The sequence below is a fragment of the Primulina tabacum genome, chromosome 11 (assembly GCF_025594145.1).
Source record: "Primulina tabacum isolate GXHZ01 chromosome 11, ASM2559414v2, whole genome shotgun sequence".
Taxonomy (NCBI): Eukaryota; Viridiplantae; Streptophyta; class Magnoliopsida; order Lamiales; family Gesneriaceae; genus Primulina; species Primulina tabacum.
Genome location: NC_134560.1, coordinates 32,392,448 through 32,412,517, shown reverse-complemented (window position 1 = coordinate 32,412,517; position 20,070 = coordinate 32,392,448). Strand labels below are relative to the sequence as shown.

Here is a 20,070-nt window from a genome sequence, read left to right as displayed (position 1 = left end):
ACAGATTTTTTGACGAGAATTCGAACCAGGACAACAAGTGTTATTGTTCAATTCTCGACTGAGGTTGTTTCCTGGTAAGTTAAAATCACGATGGTCTGGACCATTCACACTGAAAGCAGTATATCCACATGGGGCAATTGAGCTGAAATGCAACAACGGTCAGACATTTAAAGTAAATGGTCAAAGGGTCAAGCATTACTTTGGAAGTGAAGTGAGACACATGGACAACATTCCACTTGGAGAACCAAAGCAGTGTCATTCTTCACCCTACAGTGGACACTTTGGAGCATCTAGAACAACAGCAAAGGTATTACAGTCAGGTTTCTATTGTCGTAATCTATTTAAGGACAGTTATACCTAATAAAGTCATGTGATAAATGCCAAAGAGTTGGCAATATTTCTAGACGCCACGAGTTACCACTAACAAATATTTTGGAGATGGAACTTTTTGATGTTTGGGGTATTGACTTTATGGGTCCATTCTCATCCTCTTTTGGTCAATCTTATATCTTACTTGCTGTTGACTATGTTTCTAAATGGTTGGAAGCAATTTCCACCAGTGCTAATGACGCTCGAGTTGTTGTTAAATTTGTCCACAGGAACATCTTTACAAGATTTGGAACGCCTAGAGCCATAATCAGTGATGAAGGTACACATTTCTGTAACAAAATTTTTAACTCACTGTTGGCTAAGTATGATATGAAGCACAGGGTGACACTGGCATACCACCCTCAAGCTAATGGGCAAGTAGAAATATCCAACTGGGAGATCAAGCAGATCTTAGAAAAAACAGTGAAGACAAACCGGAAGGATTCGGCGATTAAGCTAGATGATGCTTTATGGGCGTACATGACTGCATACAAGACACCTATCGGGATGTCGCCTTATAGGTTGGTCTTTGGGAAAGCTTGCCATCTACCTTTGGAATTTGAGCACAAGGCCTTCTGGGCTGTGAAAAAGCTAAATTTTGATATGGGGCAGCTGGCGAGGAATGACTGTTGCAATTGAACGAGATGGAGGAATTCTGGAATGATGCATACGAAAATGAAAAAAATATACAAAGGAAAGACCAAGAAATGGCATGACAAACAGATTTTTTGACGAGAATTCGAACCAGTACAACAAGTGTTATTGTTCAATTCTCGACTGAGGTTGTTTCCTGGTAAGTTAAAATCACGATGGTCTGGACCATTCACACTGAAAGCAGTATATCCACATGGGGCAATTGAGCTGAAATGCAACAACGGTCAGACATTTAAAGTAAATGGTCAAAGGGTCAAGCATTACTTTGGAACTGAAGTGAGACACATGGACAACATTCCACTTGGAGAACCAAAGCAGTGTCATTCTTCACCCTACAGTGGACACTTTGGAGCATCTAGAACAACAGCAAAGGTATTACAGTCAGGTTTCTATTGTCCTAATCTATTTAAGGACAGTTATACCTTAGTAAAGTCATGTGATAAATGCCAAAGAGTTGGCAATATTTCTAGACGCCACGAGTTACCACTAACAAATATTTTGGAGATGGAACTTTTTGATGTTTTGGGTATTGACTTTATGGTCCATCTCATCCTCTTTTGGTCAATCTTATATCTTACTTGCTGTTGACTATGTTTCTAAATGGGTGGAAGCAATTTCCACCAGTGCTAATGACGCTCGAGTTGTTGTTAAATTTGTCCACAGGAACATCTTTACAAGATTTGGAACGCCTAGAGCCATAATCAGTGATGAAGGTACACATTTCTGTAACAAAATTTTTAACTCACTGTTGGCTAAGTATGATATGAAGCACAGGGTGACACTGGCATACCACCCTCAAGCTAATGGGCAAGTAGAAATATCCAACCGGGAGATCAAGCAGATCTTAGAAAAAACAGTGAAGACAAACCGGAAGGATTCGGCGATTAAGCTAGATAATGCTTTATGGGCGTACAGGACTGCATACAAGACACCTATCGGGATGTCGCCTTATAGGTTGGTCTTTGGGAAAGCTTGCCATCTACCTTTGGAACTTGAGCACAAGGCCTTCTGGGCTGTGAAAAAGCTAAATTTTGATATGGGGGCAGCTGGCGAGGAATGACTGTTGCAATTGAACGAGATGGAGGAATTCTGGAATGATGCATACGAAAATGAAAAAAATATACAAAGGAAAGACCAAGAAATGGCATGACAAACAGATTTTTTGACGAGAATTCGAACCAGGACAACAAGTGTTATTGTTCAATTCTCGACTGAGATTGTTTCCTGGTAAGTTAAAATCACGATGGTCTGGACCATTCACACTGGAAGCAGTATATCCACATGAGGCAATTGAGCTGAAATGCAACAACGGTCAGACATTTAAAGTAAATGGTCAAAGGGTCAAGCATTACTTTGGAAGTGAAGTGAGACACATGGACAACATTCCACTTGGAGAACCAAATTAGAAAGGAGAAAGTCAAGCTGATGACTATAAACCAAGCGCTGTGTGGGAGGCAACCCATAATTATCTTTAGCATTCGTTTTTATTTTATTTTAATACCTTATTTGTTATTTTCCTTTATTCAAGTATTGATTAAAAGTATTTTATTTTTGCAGGTATTAAAAAAAACGAAAAAAATGGATGGACAGTGTGCTTCGCGCATATGCGCGATTTATTTTCGTGCACATGCGCGAAGCCCAACTCGGAAGGCAGAGGATGCCGCATATACGCCACTCAGGGCGCGCATATGCGCGATAAGACAAAATGCGGGACAAAAAGCTTGGCGCATATGCGCGGGGTTATGGCACGCATATGCTCGCGACCTAATTTAAGAAAAAAAGAGCAAGACCCCTCTTCAGAAACACATCAAACCCTTTTCTTCCTCCCACACAGCAGCCACCTTTTTCAGAAAACAAGCCGCCTCCCTCCTCTAAAAAAAAAACATCACCGACCGCCGCCTCCGATCAAAACTCCGATCACAGCCCAACCTTCGACCGCACTCCGATTTCTATTCACTTTCTAGTGCAAGTAAGGTTTTTCTTCCAATTTTGTTCAAATATTCCGAGATTGGTTAGAATTGGTGTTCAATCTATATGGGGAATTTGTGAGATTGTGCAGTGGGTGTTCTAAACTAAAATATTTTGTGACTGATTGTACGTTGCATTGCTTACTGGAATAATTGGTGTGGTGAAATTATAGCTGTTCTAACGCAAGTTTGGGATCCATTTATCGGTGATTTTGGCTTTTCGGTTGGTTGATTTGTGTGGACATTGCATTATTGTATTCCATGGCGCCGAAAAAGAAATCGAAAAAGGGTGTCTCTTCCTCCTCCGATTTTGATTCTCATAGGTTCTGGAATGAGGAGACTCAACAAGTATATGATAGCTCTATGACACGGCCCATCATCTCGGAACGGGGATTCAATTTGTCAATTAAACGTGGTGTTATAATAGAAGAACTGGAACGCCGAGGATGGGTAGAATTTGCACAACACCCTTTGGATTCCGTAATCTCGGTTGTGTGAGAATTCTATGCAAACCTCCGAATTCGGCATGACGAGTCTAAAGTCTTGGTGCGAGGTCAATTGGTGTCGTTCGACTCTCGAACGATCAATATGATATATCAGATGCCCAGCCTCGACCATGACGAGTATAATGAATTTCTCGAAGCGGGTGTTGATTATACAGAGGTCATCCGGACCATATGTCAAGCCGGTGCTGCCTGGAAAATGAGCTTGAGCATGCCTATTTCTTTAAAGAAATATGACATGGGCCCTAACGCAAGTGCTTGGACATCCTTTGTACTAGCCCGGATCCTGCCGTCCTCGCACTATTACAATGTGACAAAAGACAAAGCTGCGTTGGTCTATGCTATTTTGATGGGAAAATCAGTTGATTTGGGGAAAATCATCTATGGATCGATTATGAGAGGAGGCGCAGGGTTAGCCACGGTTGCTCTTCCTTGTTCTCATATCGTTACCGAGCTATGCCGACAGGCCGGGGTATCATGGGCCCCTGATGAACTAGTGCTAAAGCCAAAGGCCCCCATTGTTGCTTTCTTTGGAGCCACCTCTTATGTTCCCCATGAGTTTCCGGACGAAAAGAAGATCCCACAACCACCACCACCACCTGCAGCAGCCAGACAATGCAGGGGAGACAGATTTCGGCGGCTAGAAAACGAGATGCAGGGCCAGAGGAGGTTACTAGTTGAGCAGCGTCAGGTGCTGGATTCACTTCAGTTCGCCACCGACCATTTTATGGGATATATGATGGACTTCACTTCCGTGCTTGCTTAGCGGTTTCCACCAATAGGTCCAGAGGATCCGATGTTTCCCCAGCCACCGGTATGGCCACCCCAGTACCCCGAACTTGCTCCTTACCAGGCCCCACCCTAGAACATGGATGAGGATGACGACGATGGTGACGGCGAGCACTCACGCTCATCGTGGGAGGTATGATTGTTCTGTTCTTTCCTGTTTATACATTGAGGACAATGCATACTTTAAGTTTGGGGGGGTGATTTGATTTCGATGTTGTGATAACATTTTGATGCTTTAGTGTGGGCGCATTTTTTGTTACTGAGTTGGTAGTGACATTAAAATTTTTATTTATTTATTTGCCCATTTTTTAGTGCTTAAATTGTCATAGTTGTGGAATTAAGGTAATAGCCAACCAATGATGAGATTTGACCCGACATAGATGTTGTCCATGATTACGAGTCTAAATACATGCTATCTTTATTGAAACGTTTACACCCTAACTCACGATTGCTATCTTGTTGATACATACGATGTCAAGAGAGTGTTCATGTGATTTGTGATTTGGAATTTGTGAATGGACTCTAAAACCTGCATGTTGATTACTTTTTGTTGAGTTATGTGTTCACTAACACAAAGATCATCCAGTCAGTCTTTGAATTATATTGGGCCTGTTTTCCTTGAATATTTTGTCAATTGCTAGCCTTTTGAGCCTAAATGTGAATGAGATGGGTGATTTGTTCTGTTTGAGTATACCCAAAAGCATGATCTATCTATGTTTGTTGATTGGTAGACTGAAGGTAGTCTAGAACTTGGTTTGACACTCTTCGAGGCGAGATACGGGTATTGTGTGACTTAGGGATGATTTAGGTAATTTTTGGAACGTTTGAGCCTTTCAAGCCTACCCATAACATTGTATTAGACCATAGTGTCCCATGTTTGAGCTTAATGAAAATCGAATGGAGTATGGCAAGACACACAAGAGCCTCCATCCGTATCAATTCTAAATCCTTACGTCAACTACCGACTTTTGAGCATATAACTAGTACCTACCGAAAACTGAGAGAAAATGAATCGGTGTATCACTACAAAAGTTCTTCTCCCTTGTGCGCATAAAAGAATATCATCGAAGAAGAGGAAAAAGATGAAAAGAAAGAAATGAATTTCAATGAAAAGAAAAAAAGGAGAAAAGGGTGAAGGAAAAAGTTGAATAAAAAATAAAAGAGTATGACGTGTTGATGTGAAAAAGAGGAAACAATGGTAAATATGTTGTGACAAGGCAAGTGGAAGTGAAACAAGAAAAAGCGAGAGAAGCGTGTTGAAAAATAAATTGGTTTGTTTCTCTCACTTTTGATTCCCTATCTTCATTTGCATCCATTAGTCGTAGCCCAACATTATAAGCCTAAAAGACCTATTAACCAAGTCATATGTATCCAATATACTAGTGGAGAAGAGTTGCCAAAGTTAAGCCTATGGACACTTGAAAAACGCCGTCGATAAACAGGGAATTTGATTATGTACACGTGCACATCTCATGGTATTGGATTTTGTTTGGTTTATTAAATCCTTTTAATTGCCATCTTGTTTAGCCAAATGAGACCCTATAAGTCCTGTTGATCTGTGAAGGTAAATTTGTATCTTAATGACTTTGTTAATTACATGTGTGTCAAGGAGTCCAGAATTTTATGAGATAAAAAGTTATGACTTATTTTGGCATATGGAGTGGGCAAACGAGAATAGCAAAACACACACGCACGTGAACTGTGAGTAATATAGCATGTGTTTGATTCAATATGATGGGACTGTAATATCTGAGGCTAGTGGCTATCTTTTTATTCCACAACTCTTGTTCGTTCAGTTACATTCTTTAGTATGTGTTAAGTTTAGTCTAGCTAATGTTTTTTTATTTTATTTTGCTCGGGACTAGCAAAAGTTCAAGTTTGGGGGGATTTGATAAGTGCAATTTGTGCACTTAAACTATCCTTATATTTCGTATAGATTGTTAGTTTCTTGGGCGGAATTATGCGTTGTTTTTGTTATTTTTGATGTGCTTGCAGGAATCTAGGTGAGGCTACTATGTGGGCGTAAAAAGAAGGGAAAATGGCGTTTAGAAGAAAATTGTGAAAACGGCCCTTCTCTGAAGACAGCAAGACCCGCGCATATGCGCGAGTAGAGACGCGCATATGCGCGCGAGATACACCGAAGAAAAAGCAAAACAGAAAGGACCGCGCATATGCCCCGGTCTAGGGCGCACATATGCGCACAAGAAGGAATCTCAGAAGCACAAAACAGAGGACTTCGCGCATATGCGCGGAGCTTGGGCACGTATATGCACGAGGGAAGAAAATCATTCACAGCAGGACACGCGCATATGCGCGAGTTTAGGGCGCGCATATGCGCGCGACGTTAATGAAAAATTTTGTAGGTTTCTTCGTGGGCTTTATAAGGGGGGAATTAAGAAAAACAGGGGGACGGCCGACATACGTAAGAAAGAGGAGAGAAAAAAAGTCACAAAGCACGGAAGACGGAGCGCAGAGAACGGAGACAGAAGACGCTTAATCCGGACATGGAGACTCACTTTCATCTCTCTTCAACACGTTTCTAATTCGGTTTTTTACTTTTCCGTTTTTAATGATTACAAACATGTTTTGTTGATTTAGATTCGAGTATGAACTAATCTTATTTTCTAGAGATTGACGTAGTCTTGGTTGAACCTATGTTATTGACGTTTTGAATTTTCATTGAATTAATTCATCGTGTTTATTTGTGATTTCTTGTTCTTAATACTTTTGGATTACTGGCTATAATTCGATTGATCAAATAATTAAGATCTAACACTCGAGAGAGGGGATTGAAATTAGGATAGGGGAAATCACATCGTCAGATGTTTATAACGTGCAAAAGACGTATAACTCTGACGAATCCATAAAGAGAACCTTGTTTGCATTTATTACGTGTTACGTGATTTTGAATAGACATATTAAAATCGGTAATAAGTAATATAGTTCTATTTATCACTTGAAAAAGGGAATAGGAAAATTGCAAGTTCTTGGTTAGTAAACATGATGCAATTTAATAACATGTTAGTCAATTTTAATTTAGCATAGGGGAGACCAGACGAAATCATATCTCTAGATTGATCTACTCATTGAATTTCAAATGCATGCTAAGAATTAATAGGATTCGTTATTTGTTTTGAATTGATTTTCAACTATTTATTTGAATTTTCTAAATAAAGTTGAACTATGTCAATTATGGTACTTAATATACAGTTTTAAATAATTACTCCTTGTGGGATCGATATCTGTACTAATACCAGTACTAAAACTTGACAATATACACTTGCGGTAGTGAAAATACGCAACACCTATTAAGCATAAATTTAGGCCCATTAATGCTCAACTAGAATTTAATTAAAATATTAAAATAGTTTTGTTTAAATAAGTTTGTGAATTTAATAGCCGGGTTGCCAAAAAGTTCGTATTTTTGTTGAAAAACCAACACCGATAAAATTTACGTCACGGCGTATAAAATCACCTCAAAACCCCTTATTTTCAAAAAATATGAAAAATCATCAACCATATTTTAAACAATTAAAGTAATTATTTAATAAAAACATTTTATGTTTTTCAGCCCTCGGTCTCCGTTCCTCGATCGCAACTTGAATATCCTTTAAAAATTCATTTTAATGCAACCATCTAGAAAAATATATTTTAAACATATCAATATACACAACATAATTAATCAATGCAATTAAAACAATTAATTGAAATACACAAGGAATTTAATAACTAGCGCATGTGGTTCGCGTGGACCTTAAATTTTCGGGACGTTACAGATGTACTACCATAACTACAAACTATCCAGTCGATAAATGATAACCACTTAGACAGTCTGAAAGCTGGTTTTTCAATAAATCATTGATCGAGCAAAACTTGCACAGTGAATAATCTCAAAATTTATTTTATAAATGAAAGCTCGATTTAAATATCGCAAGTGCACGATAGTCAAGTTATAATAAACGTAAGTGAATACGAGTATCGTTCCACAAGGACTGCGTTACACTATTTTTATTTTCAAGTAAAATTTCTTTAGCAACGATAAAATGAGTTGATGATTAAACTAATGTAAATTAAACAACTAAAATAATTAAAATGCAAAGAAAACGTACTCAAGACCGCAATGATTAATTTGGATTAAATCAAATGAGAAATGAATTTGTTGGGAATTAGCAGTTCACCTACCACTCGTGTTTAAATAATCACACTCGACTTTTACTCGTGCGTTCGACGGAATTCCCTAGACTAATTAATATACTCTGTCGAGCTATATTAAAATACCAATAAAAAACATGCAGTACTCAAGTGTCCTCAAATATTTAACAGTTCAAGATTGCATTACATTCTATGGAATCCACTAGCTTTCATTCGGGTGAACTATCACTATCGACACGTACCCAATTCCGTATATCTACTAAAATTGTAAATCCGTGGTTTATACTATTTGATCGTATTGTTAACTATTCTATCGAACTCATCAACAACATGAAATAATCAAAGGAAGTTAGCTAGGCTTCGATTGAAACAAGAAATAACAATAGCATAAACAAATCACTAATAAAAACGTCGAGAAATAATGTTAAACACCGAGTACGGGGTAGGATCCCCTCAAATCCCAACAAATCTAGAGTTTAGCTACTGAAATTCATGATAAAAACCAACAATCATTGTAAGAAATAAAATACTGAATAATGAAAATACTAAAGATGACGATGGATGACGGCCACGACGCGTGGAAATCTCGAGGTCTTCGAAATCTCCTTTTCTCCTAGCCTCCTCTCCAAGAAAAATGATGAAAAGTCTGATAAAGTGTGTCAAAAACGGCTGATCTCGTGTGTTAGGTCTTGGTGTAGGATAGAGTCCTTCAAAATTTGGAAACAAATCTTTCTCAATCTCGCTTCTCGCTAGGGCGGTATATTTTGACCGCCCTAGCGAGAGGTCCTCGAATAAGCTTCCTCGAGCATGTCCCAGGTTTCGCTGACCGCCCTAGCGAGACACTTGCGCAAAACAATCCTCGGCCAAACCACAATGCTCGCTGGGGCGGTCACTTTTGACCGCCCTAGCGAGACCTCTTCGATATTATGCCAAAGTTTCTCCCACTTTTTGGTTCAATTCCTACAAAATAGCCACAGAATACACGAGATTAGTCAAATGCTCAATAATGCTAAAAAAAATGCAAAATTCAACTAAAACAACCTAATATGATGCATGAACGCGACTCAAAACCAACACTAAAAACACGTAAAACGAGTCCTATCAACCCCCTCATACTAACCTTTTGCTCGCCCTCGAGCAAAATAGGTTAAAGCACGAGATTCTAAACAAACAAAACAAACACAAAATACTCAAACAGGAAATAACCAACACAAGTAAATGTCAATGGTGAGTTAACAACTGTTATGCTCATGCCTCAGTGAACTTTCCCACATACAAATTATAATCAAGTCAAATCACAAACGAATACTCATTCTCATATACACATAAATCTCGACACTAATTTGAACGTGTGTGTGTCATGATGGGTCTAGTCATTCGTACTTCAAATAGATCAATCATCCGATCATGCGAGTCACTCAATTAGCACTTCAATACAAGTCTCACTAGCATGCACCCCCGTGTCCATTTATCACTAACCATAATTTGAACTTTATTCGATTCTTAAGTGCAGAGAAGGGTGTCGAAAAGAAGGAAAATAAGCTCAAGTGGCTAACAGTCGGGAGTACACCGATCATTTTCATTGTGCAATCGTCAAGACTTTTCGTCTGACTTTCCTCGTCTCCTTACATCTCCAACTTTTAGCCTAGGAATAGAATTCCATTCCTTTTATTTCGGCTCCCCCTCACCTTACATCTCCACCATTTTTTCCTCTTTTTTTTTTTTGAATGCACAATTTTCACACATGTACTCCCTAGGCTAAGAATATATAACTTTGGATTACAGCTGGTTAGGGGTATGATATTTTTATTCAGTGCATTGAAAAAGGGGTATATGTAAAGTTCAAGGCAAATCACATGTTCTCATTCAAGGTCCCAATTAGTGACTTATTTTCACGTGTTTACATGCTAAATCAACTCATAAATGATGCCTTTCAAGTTAACCACACAAAACCTTCAGATTTCACCATTATTCCTACAAAATTCTAGTCCCCACACATATGTGCTCAAAAAGTTCAACTTTGTGTCAAAATTCATGCTTTAACAATCAAGAGTACCATTCATGAGGTGACCCAATCAATACTTTTGTATACTATCAATTCAACATCATCATTGGCTCATACACTATGTCTTCTCACCATAAACGACACCAAACATGCAATACTATAACGGACTAAAAACAACCAACTCAACACAAGCAATACTAACAACACCAAATAAACTCCCATAACTGAAAATTGACACCACCAAAGTAATATAAACTCCACCAAACAAAAGAAATGCTACGAATTTAAAACCAATTAACTAAGAAAACATAACAATCTACCCCCTCATACTAGAGTTGTGCAATGCCCTCATTGCACAAAACGAAACAAACACTAAAAACATAAAAACTCATGAATGTGAAGGCAAAGACAGAATATGCAAAATAAAAAGAAAAGGGAAACAGTAAACTCCCCTGATCAGAAATCATCCTCCTCCTCATTCTCCGGCGGTGGAACTCCCTCTTCAGCTGCTGGGGGCATATGATAATTGTACTGAAACTGGAAGGGTGGCGGGTATGCGGGTGTAGGTGGCCGTCCGGAAGTGTCGATGCCCAAATGAGTTGAGATCCCCTGCACCAGGTGTTCGATGTTCTGAATATGTGCCTGATTAACGGCCTGGTACTGCGTCTGATAATGGGCCCAAGCGCCCAATTCGGCGACGCGATCTCGCATGGCATGGCGGCGTGGCTGCGGGGGTGGTGGTGCATGTCCTAAGGCCGGAGGTGGTGGAGCTGCTATCCCATAATCGAAAAATACCTCCTCGGGCAGCTCAGCCTGTCTCTTCTCCCTCTTGGATTTATAGAGAGCCTCATCAATGGCTCTCATCGGCGGTAACCACTCATCATCATCTTCGAATATCACCCCCGCTCGGGCACACAGCTCAGTCACTATCGTCGGGAAGTAAAAAGCCAAATTGCTGCTATTAATGCACATGTTAAGCTGTCCGAAAATGAGTCTGCCCACATCAATCACCATCCAGTACAGATGGCATAAAGAACAACCGCCCGCTCACGCTGCACATCACTCGTATGACCGACCGGCATCAATCTCTTAGACAAGAATGCATACCACAATGCCCCCTACACTTTCAAAAACTTTTCAAGAAAGACCGTGTAAGTCCCCGGTTGTTTCCACGTGGTGCCCGGATAACAGAGTGTGCGAATGATCAAATCATAATCTGGGTTAAGCATCCACGCCTGAAACACCGAATCGTCCACCGACGGTAAACCCAACATATCATTGATCGTCTTGGGATCATACGGGACTAGATGTCCCCTCACAAATGCCTTCGACTCATTTCCCTCCGGAGCATTGGCATAAAATTCACGCACAACCGGCACCACTGCTGCATTCGGTTGTGCTACAAAGGTATTCCACCCTCTTCTTTCTATTTGGGACTCCGAAAATTGACCGATAGGAAACGAGCTAAATCCACGCTCAGGGATTGGTTTCCTATGTAGTCTAGCATGCTCAAATCTCTCCCTAGCTTTTTCATTCACAAACATAGATGGAGTGGAACGAGAACTAGAAGCACCGTGAGTTACCTTAGATCTTTTGGGTGCCATGTAGAGATTGGAGTGCACAAAGTATCCAACCGTCGGAAAATTGTTGAGGGTCGCCGGAGAAGCTCACCGGAATATGTGGAAGATGACCGGATTTGCTTGAAAGACCGTCGGAGAATAAAATCTTGTAGCCTAAATGCTTCCTCTTGGAGTGTATGGACCAAGATTGAGTCTTTGCCCTGAAAAATCACCAAATAATAAGGATTGAGCACAAAAGATGGAGGGGGGGCGCCGAAAATCGGAGGGGAGGAGTAGGGTTCGAAGTGGGGAGGAAAAGAGAAGAGGAAAGTATTTATAATCTGCGCGACTCGCTAGGGCGATCAAAACTGACCGCCCGAGCGAGAAGTTTTCGGAAAAAAAAATTTTTTGTTAATCTGTGCGACTCGCTAGGGCGGTCAAAGTTGACCGCCCGAGCGAGAAGCTTTCGGGGAGAAAAATTTTTAATCTGCGCGACTCGCTATGGCGGTATATTTTGCCCGCCCTGGCGAGACGTTTTCGCAAAAGAAGTGTTCGGGAAAAAAATTTGTATGCAATGCCATGCAACTACCTAAATGCAAATGATGCGATTAATAACTAAAAAAAATATAATCAAAATCGAAATAAGGAGTAGAAATAGTTCTCAATTTATAGTCTAGAGCTCGACTCTTCACCCATGTCCTCAATGACTGTCATGGAGCCGAGTGACTCCAATTTGTGGCTCAATTGTGCCACCGATATAGTGCTTCAACCTTTGAGCGTTCACAGTAAATGTCCCTTCCTTGCCATCATGCAACACCACTGCACCCGATGGGAACACCTTGGCTATAGTGAATGGTCCTGACCACCTTGACTTTAGCTTGCCCGGAAAGAGTCGTAATCGAGAGTTGTATACCAACACCGCTTCACCCACTTTGAATTCCCTTCTTATAATGTGTTTGTCATGGGCTCGTTTGGTGCGTTCCTTGTAAGATAGTGCAAGATCATAAGCTCTTCCCCGAAACTCATCTAACTGATTCAACTGCAGCAATCGTTTTTCACCTGCAAGAGCTAAATCAAAGTTTAGTGCTTTGGTCGCCCAATATGCTCTATGCTCTAATTCGACTGGTAGATGACACGCTTTACCAAAAAGCAACCTATATGGTGTAGTGCCTATAGGTGTTTTAAAAGCAGTACGATACGCCCACAAAGCATCATCTAACCGAATGGACCAGTCCTTCCTATTCACATTAACCGTCTTCTCTAAAATCCTCTTAATTTCTCGATTGGATACTTCAACTTGTCCACTAGTTTGGGGATGGTATGGAGTGAAAACCTTGTGGGTGACACCATATTTGCCCAACAGTTTATCAAACATTTTGTTGCAAAAGTTGGTGTCACCATCACTTATGATTGCACGTGGTGCACCAAATCGATTAAAAATATGTTTCTTCAAAAATTTTAACACCACTTGTGCATCATTAGTGGCACAAGCCTCTGCCTCCACCCATTTAGATACATACTCCACTGCCACCAGAATAAATTTCTTTGCAAAAGACGCAGGAAAAGGACCCATAAAATCAATCCCCCACACATCAAATATTTCACACTCAATAATGTTATTTAAAGGCATCTCATGACGGTTGGAAATATTACCTGTGCGTTGGCATCTATCACAATTGAGAACATACAAACGAGCATCCTTAAAAAGAGTTGGCCAATAGAAGCCACATTCAAGTACCTTAGATGCCGTCCGTATGGGTCCAAAGTGACCACCTACCTCACGGTCATGACAATGGTTCAGAATTTGATTGGTTTCCTCCTCCGCCACACATCTTCTTATCATGGAGTCTGCACAAATCTTAAACAAGAATGGTTCCTCCCAAAAATAATATTTCACGTCTGAAAAGAATTTCTTTCTTTGGTGAAACAATAAATTAGGTGGAGGTGTGCCAGTGACAAGAAAATTTGCAAAATCGGCATACCAAGGGTACGCATTTACCTCAAGCAATTGTTCATCAGGAAACCAGTCATCTATATCATCGTCACTGCCCTTAATTCTAACATGCTCAAGCCTAGACAGGTGGTCAGCAACTACATTTTCCACACCCTTTTTATCTCGAATTTCGAGATCAAATTCTTGCAATAATAAAATCCACCTAATTAACCTAGGTTTCGCATCTTTCTTAGCAAGCAAGTATTTTAGGGCAGAATGATCTGTATACACAGTTGCTTTAGACAGAACAAGGTATGAATGAAATTTGTCGAAAGCAAATACTATAGCAAGCAATTCCTTTTCAGTAGTAGCGTAATTCAATTGAGCATCATTTAAAGTCTTACTTGCATAGTAGATGGTATGAAATACCTTGTTCTTCCTTTGACCCAGCACCGCACCAACAGCTGTATCACTAGCATCGCACATCACCTCAAACGGTAGCTCCCAATCAGGGACAGTCAGAACAGGTGCTGTCACCAAGCTTTCCTTGAGTATCTCGAATGCATGCAGACACGTAGAATCAAAATTAAATTCAGCATCTTTCATCAACAAAGAGGATAAAGGTTTAGCAATTTTGGAAAAATCTTTAATGAAACGCCTATAAAAACCAGCATGCCCTAGGAAACTTCTAACTCCTTTTATTGATGAAGGTGGGGGTAAGTTTTTGATTACTTCCACCTTGGCTTTGTCAACCTCAATTCCATTCTCCGATACCTTGTGTCCTAACACAATCCCCTCTTGAACCATAAAATGACACTTCTCCCAATTCAACACCAAATTGCTCTCCTCACATCTAACTAACACCAAGTTCAAATTCTCTAAACATTCATTAAATGAGGAGCCAAAAATACAGAAGTCGTCCATAAAGATTTCAAGGAAATTTTCAGTCATGTCATGAAAGATAGCGGTCATGCATCTTTGAAATGTTGCAGGTGCATTGCATAAACCAAAGGGCATACGCCTAAACGCAAAAGTACCATAAGGGCAAGTGAAAGTAGTTTTCTCTTGGTCCTCAGGTGCAATTGTGATTTGATTGTATCCCGAGTATCCATCTAAAAAGCAATAAAATTCATGACCTGCTAATCGTTCAATCATTTGATCGATAAATGGCAAGGGAAAGTGATCTTTACGGGTTGCATCATTCAATTTCCTATAATCTTTGCATACACGCCAACCCGTAATAGTTCTAGTGGGAATCAACTCATTTTTTTCATTAGCAATAACAGTAATCCCACCCTTTTTAGGCACACATTGTACAGGACTTACCCACGCACTATCAGAGATAGGATAGATAATACCTGCATCCAGAAGTTTAATTGTTTCAGCTTTTACTACCTCTTGCATCTTTGGATTGAGTCTCCTTTGTGGTTGTGCTAGAGGTGAGTATTTATCTTCCATCAGAATTTTGTGCATGCAGATCGAAGGACTTATCCCTTTTATGTCCGAAACCTTCCAAGCGAACGCTCCTTTATGCTCCTTGAGGACTCCCAAGAGCTTACTCTCCATATCATCTGTCAAAGAAGAGGAAATAATAACAGGCAATTTATTATTTTCTCCTAGATATACGTACTTGAGATGTGGAGGTAATGGTTTGAGCTCCAAAGTATGTGGCTCCTCTAGGCTTGACTTTTGAGGCATTAAATCTTTTCTGTCTCCCAATTCCTCTAGTCTAAGCCTCACTTGCTTTCTCCAAGGTGGAATGGCATTCAAATGAGCTACCATCTCCATCTTTTCCTCGTCTAGCTCGTCCTCCTGCTTTTCAGTAGTGAGAGTGGCCTCCAATGGTTCTTTCAATCCATCCTGCACAAAATCACAAACAAGCGAATCCAAGACATCAATACGAAAGCAACTATCATTGTGCATTGTGTGCTTGAGAGTATTGAAAACATCAAAAATAATTTCTTCTTCTCCAACTCTCAGTCTCAATTTCCCCTCCTCAACATCAATCAGTGCTTTCTCTGTAGCCAGAAACGGTCTCCCTAGGATTAAAGGCATCTCTAAATCTTCCTCCATGTCAAGTACCACAATGTCTGCAGGAAAAATAAACTTATCCACTTTCACCAGAACATCTTCGATAATCCCACGTGGATACTTGACAGATCTGTCAGCCAGCTGCAACGACATCCTAGTTGGCTTGGGTTCACCTAATCCCAGTCTCCTAAACACAGAAAAAGGCATCAGATTAATACTCGCACCAAGATCACATAGAGCTTTATGAAAATTAATGTCACCAATAATGCAAGGTATCGAGAAACTCCCTTGATCTTTTTGCTTCAGAGGCATCTTGTTTTGAACTAAAACGGAGCAATTTTCGGTCAAATTCACCGTCATATGATCTTCTAGCTTCCGCTTATTTGCTAAGATATCTTTCAAGAATTTTGCATAACTTGGCATATTCAATAAAGCATTAGCAAAAGGAATGTTAATATGCAATTTTTTAAATATCTCAAGAAATTTACCAAATTGTGCATCTAATTTAGCTTTCTTCATTGCTGCAGGAAAAGGTGGAGGGATAACAATTTTATTCTGTGCAATATGTGTAGATGTAGAGTTAGAAGACTTACCTCCTCGATTTTTCACCTCATCCTCACCGTGCTTGGTCTTCTCCTCATTAGACCCGAGTGTTTTTCCACTACGCAATTCCACCGCCTTCACATGTTCTCTTGGGTTAGTTTCCATGTTGCTTGGTAAAGTTCCTTGCTCCCTATTAGCAATCAGCTTAGCCAATTGTCCAATTTGATTCTCTAACCCCTTTATGGATGCATCTTGGTTCTGAAATCGCGTCTCTGTTGCAGAAATAAATTTAGTCATCATTTGCTCTAAATTGGACTTCTCCTCCCGAGACGGTTCTGGCTTGAATCCTTGGTGCATCACATATGGTGGACCTCTTTGTTGGCGATGTTGGTTGTTTTGACCTCCCCATGAAAAGTTTGGGTGATTCCTCTATCCCGGATTATATGTGTTCGAGTAAGGGTCATTTCTAGGACGGTTCTGGAATCCCACTTGTTTTACCGATGCTCCCTCAGGCACATAGAATGGATTGCCATCTTGGCAATCCTGCACATCATGCTCACCCCCACACTTATCACAGAAAATTTCTTGCAGACGCATAGCCGACCCACTCATGCTCATCCCATCAATCTTTCTATTCAAAGCCTCTAACTGTGCTGAAACCGCCGACAAATCATTAACTTGATTAACTCCAGCACCTCGTCTCTGCCTATCAGACCGAGGATGATAGCTACTAGCAGCCATCTCCTCCAATAACTCATATCCTTCCTCCGCCGTCTTTCTCAGTAAGTTACCTCAGGCAGCAGCATCTATCATAGTACGGTTAGGAGTAAGCAGACCGTAGTAGAAAGTTTGAACAACTAACCCAAGAGGCAGCTCATGGTGTGGACATCTCCTCAACAAGTCCTTGTAGCGCTCCCATGCCTCGTAAAGTGACTCTTGCTCATATTGAGCAAAAGTAGTAATGTCGGCTCTGAGCTTCATAGTCTTCGACGGAGGAAAGTACTTGATCAGGAACGCCTTTGCCATATCTTCCCATGTAGTAATAGACCCTACAGGCAAACAGTTTAACCACGACTTAGCTTTATCTCTCAGTGAAAATGGAAATAAACGCAAACGAACAGCGTCATCAGACACGCCATTAAACTTTAAAGTATCACAAATTTCAAGAAAGTCAGCTATATGAGAATTAGGGTCGTCAAGTGCACTTCCCCCAAATTGGACAGTGTTCTGAATCATCTGAATGATAGCTGGCTTGATCTCAAACTGATTAGCTCGGATGACTGGTCTTACGATGCTTGGACGTGCTCCATCAAGAGACGGCTGTGCATAATCCAACATCGGTATACGCCTTGGCTCCTCTCTTTGTTGATCGCCTTCCATTCTTTCCTTCTCTCTTTGCTGCTGTAGTCGACGTCTAGCTGTGCGTTCGATCTCGGGGTCAAAAGGCTCAAGCTTAAACTCGAGTGATCTTCGCTTGCACCACAAGAAAAATCTGCAACACAATGAGAGTATCAAATAACAATAAAATAAATAATACTAAAGAATTTAAATAAAAAATAAAAAATTGTGAATCAACAGTCCCCGGCAACGGCGCCAAAAACTTGATCGAGCAAAACTTGCACAGTGAATAATCCCAAAATTTATTTTATAAATGAAAGCTCGATTTAAATATCGCAAGTGCACGATAGTCAAGTTATAATAAACGTAAGTGAATACGAGTATCGTTCCACAAGGACTGCGTTACACTATTTTTATTTTCAAGTAAAATTTCTTTAGCAACGATAAAATGAGTTGATGATTAAACTAATGTAAATTAAACAACTAAAATAATTAAAATGCAAAGAAAACGTACTCAAGACCGCAATGATTAATTTGGATTAAATCAAATGAGAAATGAATTTGTTGGGAATTAGCAGTTCACCTACCACTCGTGTTTAAATAATCACACTCGACTTTTACTCGTGCGTTCGACGGAATTCCCTAGACTAATTAATATACTCTGTCGAGCTATATTAATACCAATCAAAAACATGCAGTACTCAAGTGTCCTCAAATATTTAATAGTTCAAGATTGCATTACATTCTATGGAATCCACTAGCTTTCATTCGGGTGAACTATCACTATCGACACGTACCCAATTCCGTATATCTACTAAAATTCTAAATCCGTGGTTTATACTATTTGATCGTATTGTTAACTATTCTATCGAACTCATCAACAACATGAAATAATCAAAGGAAGTTAGCTAGGCTTCGATTGAAACAAGAAATAACAATAGCATAAACAAATCACTAATAAAAACGTCGAGAAATAATGTTAAACACCGAGTACGGGGTAGGATCCCCTCAAATCCCAACAAATCTAGAGTTTAGCTACTGAAATTCATGATAAAAACCAACAATCAATGTAAGAAATAAAATACTGAATAATGAAAATACTAAAGATGACGATGGATGACGGCCACGATGCGTGGAAATCTCGAGGTCTTCGAAATCTCCTTTTCTCCTAGCCTCCTCTCCAAGAAAAATGATGAAAAGTCTGATAAAGTGTGTCAAAAACGGCTGATCTCGTGTGTTAGGTCTTGGTGTAGGATAGAGTCCTTCAAAATTTGGAAACAAATCTTTCTCAATCTCGCTTCTCGCTAGGGCGGTATATTTTGACCGCCCTAGCGAGAGGTCCTCGAATAAGCTTCCTCGAGCATGTCCCAGGTTTCGCTGGGGCGGTCACTTTTGACCGCCCTAGCGAGACACTTGCGCAAAACAATCCTCGGCCAGACCACAATGCTCGCTGGGGCGGTCACTTTTGACCGCCCTAGCGAGACCTCTTCGATATTATGCCAAAGTTTCTCCCACTTTTTGGTTCAATTCCTACAAATAACCACAGAATACACGAGATTAGTCAAATGCTCAATAATGCTAAAAAAAATGCAAAATTCAACTAAAACAACCTAATATGATACATGAACGCGACTCAAAACCAACACTAAAAACACGTAAAACGAGTCCTATCAACCATCAAATTATAATTCATCTATATGAATGAAAAATATTTGTGTTGAAAATTATAATGAATGAAAAATATTTGTGTTGAAAATTATAATGTTGAATGTTGAAAATTAGATAAAATTAGGTGTTGAATATTGAAAATTAGTGTGTGATGATGTATGTAATGATGAAATTGTTTTTGGATTGTTTTCCAAAGAAATCCTATAAATAGGTCTCCATTTGTAAAGATTTGATACAATTGAGTAGAAAGAAAAATATTATAATGTGTGTAGTTTGGTAAATTTTGAGAGTTTGAGATTTTTACTTTTTACCATAAATTTTTACTTTTTCACAACACGTTATCAGCACGAAGCTCTAAAAGTTCTCCATACTTTTCCAAGCTCCAAACAGAAGAAAAAGGTAACAAAAGTAATAATATTTATTTTACTGTTATTTATTTATTGTGTATATATTTAATATATAATATAATGTTATTATTAGAAATAATAAAAATAAATTTTTCAAAAACTTGTTATAAATTCTGGAAGGTTGTTAAGACGACATCCCACACTCTCGGTAA

The 20,070-nt window shown here is 39.6% G+C and overlaps 1 non-coding gene across 1 annotated transcript; it reads left to right on the top strand.

Annotated features, from left to right (window-relative positions):
- Positions 1-17,376: 17,376 nt before the first annotated feature.
- LOC142519953 (small nucleolar RNA R71) lies at positions 17,377-17,483 on the top strand. Its single transcript, XR_012813838.1, has one exon. It is a non-coding gene; the product is annotated as a small nucleolar RNA R71 (small nucleolar RNA).
- Positions 17,484-20,070: the final 2,587 nt, after the last annotated feature.